The following is a 4,433-nucleotide window of genomic DNA, read 5'->3' as shown; positions in this document are numbered from 1 at the left end:
TGGGTTGAAAATTCTTTTCTTTAAGAATGTTGAATATTGGCCCCCACTCTCTTCTGTCTTTTCTGCCGAGAGATCTGCTGTTAGTCTGATGGGCTTCCCTTTGTGGGTAACCCGAGCTTTCTCTCTGGCTGTCCTTAACATTTTTGCTTTCATTTCAACTTTGGTGAATCTGACAATTGTGTGTCTTGGAGTTGCTCTTCTCGAGGAGTATCTTTGTGGCATTCTCTGTATTTCCTGAATTTGAATGTTGGCCTGCCTTGCTAGATTTTTGAAGTTCTCCTGGATAATATCCTGCAGAGTGTTTTCCAACGTGGTTCCATTCTCCCTGTCACTTTCAGGTACACCAATCAGATGTATATTTGGTCTTTTCACATAGTCCCATATTTCTTGGAGGCTTTGTTCATTTCTTTGTACTGCTTTTTCTCTAAACTTCTCTTCTCACTTCATTTCATTCATTTGATCTTCAACCACTGATACCCTTTCTTCCAGTTGATCAAGTTGGTTCCTGAAGCTTGTGCATTTGTCATGTAGTTCTTGTGTCATAGTTTTCAGCTCTATCAGGTCCTTTAAGGACTTCTCTACATTGGCTATTGTAGTTAGCCATTCATCAAGTCTTTTTTTTAAGGTTTTTCACTTCTTTGAGCTGGGTTTGAACTTCCTCCTTTAGGTCGGTGAAGTTTGATCATCTGAAGCCTTCTTCTCTCAACTTGTCAAAGTCATTCTCCATCCAGCTTTGCTCCGTTGCTGGCGAGGAGCTGCATTCCTTTGGAGGGGGAGATGTGCTCTGATTTTTAAAATTTTCAGCTTTTCTGCTCTGTTTTTTCCCCATCTTTGTGGTTTGACCTACCTTTGGTCTTTGATGATGGTAATGTACAGATGGGATTTTGGTGTGGATGTCCTTTCTGTTTGTTAGTTTTCCTTCTAACAGTCTCAGCTGCAGGTCTGTTGGAGTTTGCTGGAGGTCCACTCCAGAACTTGTTTGCCTGGGCATCAGCAGCAGAGGCTGCAGAAGAGTGAATATTGCTGAACAGCAAATGTTGCTGCCTGATTGATCCTCCAGAAGCTTCGTTTCAGAGGGGTACCCGGACATGTGAGGTGTGAGATGTCAGTCTGCCCCTAGTCGGGGATGTCTCCCAGTTAGGCTACTCGGGTTCAGGTACCCACTTGAACAGGCAGTCTGTCCACTGTCAGATCTCAAACTCCATGCTGGGAGAACCACTACTCTCCTCAAAGCTGTCAGACAAGGACATTTAAATCTGCAGAGGTTTCTGCTGCCTTTTGTTTGGCTGCCCCCAGAGGTGGAGTTTACAGTGGCAGGCAGGCCTCCTTGAGCTGCAGTGGGTTCCACCCAGTTTGAGCTTCCCAGATGCTTTGTTTACCTACTCAAGTCTCAGCAATGGCAAGCACCCCTCCCCCAGGCTCACTGCCACCTTGCAGTTAGATCTCAGACTGCTGTGCTAGCAATAAGGGAGGCTCCGTGGGCATGGGGCCCTCCAAGCCAGGCACAGGATGTAATCTCCTGGTGTGCCATTTGCTAAGACCCTTGGTAAAGTGCAGTATTAGTTTGGGAGTGAGCCGATTTTCCAGGTGTTGTGTGTTACAATTTCCCTTGGCTAGGAAAGGGAATTCCCTTTCCCCTTGCACTTCCTGGGTGAGGCCATGCCTTGCCCTGCTTTGGCTCTCACTCAGTGGGCTGCACCCACTGTCCTACACCCACTGTCCAACATGCCCCAGTGATATGAACTCAGTGCCTCAGTTGGAAATGCAGAAATCACCCATCTTCTGTGTCACTCATGCTGGGAGCTGTAGGCTGGAGCTGTTCCTATTCGGCCATCTTGGAACTATGCCAAAATCTATCTACTTTTAGATACTTTAACTTGAAAATACATAGCAAACAATTAAAGATTATTTAAAATAGCAGTTTTCCCATGAGTATAAAAAATAAACAATAAAAGCAATATTTGTTGAGTATTTAAAAGTGCCAGGCACTGTGCAATGTGCTTTGCTTAAGTAAATGTTTGACAAAATAAAAGGTCTTTTAAAAGTTCCATGCTTTAACATTAATAACCATATAAAGATAAGGTTAGATTTTCTATCAGATTAGCATATGGAAGTTTCACCACATGACCCAGATTACGCTGGGTCTCATAACATGCCTGGGCCTTCTCATTATTGTGATTAACCATGAGCATGATGTATTTTGCCTGGACTATATTGCAAACAAAGGACAGGTTCCAAATGCAGCTGCCCAACAAATATCTGTGGAAAGAAAAAATGACTCCTTATTTTAGACCTCTACTCTGTCTCATCAACATTAAATGTCACCCAAGTCTTCCAAGCTTATTTATCTGATTGTCCAGCCTGAGGTAAAATAGAAGCAGCTAATAGAGACACAGCAGAAAGGCAGTATTAGAAATAGGTTCAGCAACAGAAAAGAAAGTAAGTCATAAAAGTGAATTAGAATACTAAGTCAAAGAACACATCGACATTTAATGGGATTTTCTGTTTGTGTTTTTGAAAATTTAATTGAAGAAAGTAAAGTTACCCTGGCTTATAATAAAGTTAGATACTATAACAAAAGACAAGTCAGTGGCCTTTATATGCAATGTGTTTTGGTTTACGAGTCAGATAAAATATTTTATGAATGAACAAAATTTAAAAATCTACAAAAGGAATATATAGAGAAACCTAGAGCTTAGCGGCATAGTTCTCTGAAATATTAATAAGTTAAGACATATATACCAAAGAGAAACAATTTTAGAAGTTTCACTCCAAGGGCCATTATAGCTCTGGAAATTCTTAAAGGAATCATTAAATTTTCAAGCATAGAAATTAGTTAATTTAATTGATTTTTATATATGCTTTTCATCCCTTGTGTTAGTTCTGATTGTCCTTAACCTACACACCAAATATGCTATAATTAAAAAGAGAAAGCTCATAATATTTTAATTCCCAAACATAAAAACTGTACTTATTAAGTACCTATGAAAGTCTACTTTGCTACACTTACCACATAATTTTAAAGCTAAATAGGTAACTTATCACAAAATCAAGATTCAAAATCGAACATTGGTGGAAAATGCAAAGTATGAGTTTAATAAGATATTAACCAAAATGCACACCTTTGTCTCTTCCATAGCTACCTCATCTCTGGTTTGCACTAGACTTGGGTTGCCACTTGATCCACTTGATCCGTAGAGAACTGTTATTAAAAACAGACCGGAGACTAATTATGTCAAAACTCACAAAGCCCTGATTTAAATCATGAGAAATCTGAATAAAGCCTCCCTTGTCACTCCTGAGGAGGGAAGCCCTAAAAAGGAATTTTGTTGTAACTGTAAAAATGTATACTCTTCACCAGTAGTTATAAAACTAATAATCTTCATTTGGAGCAAGGTCTCCAGTTTTTCTCCAGGATAGTGAATGAACAAGGCTACATATATCCTGCAGAGTTGCTAGACACACAAAGCAAAGGATATAGGAATTGCACTAATAAACAACAATGGGACAAATCATTAAACATCAAGTAGAACATTCAGCCAAGATGATGAACAAATTATCTGTAAGCTAAGATTAATTTATTACTGAAGACAAAATTAATAAATTTAGTGTGATGAAGTGTACAGTGTTTATAAAGTCTATAGTAATGTACAGCAATATCCTAGGCTATTAAATGTTATAAGTATTAGTAGTTGCAGTATTGGTAGTATTATCCTCTTTTCAAATTTTAATCATAGGGCCTACATATATATAATGATAACATGATAAATAGGAATCAGTTTTTACATTGGTTTTGATGGTTCACACTGTCTCAACTCATGCTATCTTGTTAGCAAAATTGCCTCTATTGTCCAGTGAGGCCTGATTTTAGTCTGGCATACAATTAAATCTAATATGTGGGTGCACATTAACTGTTTGATTAGATTTTTGGGGGAATGGGTTTCTGTAGACATGAGCCACTGCTTGAATATGCAATATACTAATCCAATCAATCACCTTGATACATTTAGTTGTTTTATTATTATAATTCTCTGTAACAGGTTTATCAGTCAAATCTATTGGTTATACTTATTGGTGTAAATGAAGAAATACTTTTTTTTGTTCCCTCCCATCACTACCTTGAAACATGCTCATTGGAATCTCTTTTTCCCATCACTTGACAATAACTCCAGCCAATCTCCTGCTATCTAGTAATTTCCAAACAAAGTTACAACAAAATTGAAATTCAATAAATCTATTTTTGGTAAATTTGACTTACTTTCAGGTTTTAAAAAGGTCTACTTGCATGTAAATTAAAACTACAATTTTGCAATCAAATTAAAACATTTTCCCTATCTGTTCCTCACCCCCAGTTCAGAACTGATACGTAACAGGAAGACCAGTGGTTGTTTATCCAGATTTCCCTCTTTTGTTTATGGGTCCCTTAGGATTGT

This window comes from Theropithecus gelada, chromosome 9 (genome assembly GCF_003255815.1).
Source record: "Theropithecus gelada isolate Dixy chromosome 9, Tgel_1.0, whole genome shotgun sequence".
In the NCBI taxonomy this organism is placed as follows: Eukaryota; Metazoa; Chordata; class Mammalia; order Primates; family Cercopithecidae; genus Theropithecus; species Theropithecus gelada.
The sequence above is the reverse complement of the archived record's forward strand: the minus strand, read 5'-3'. Positions refer to the sequence as shown.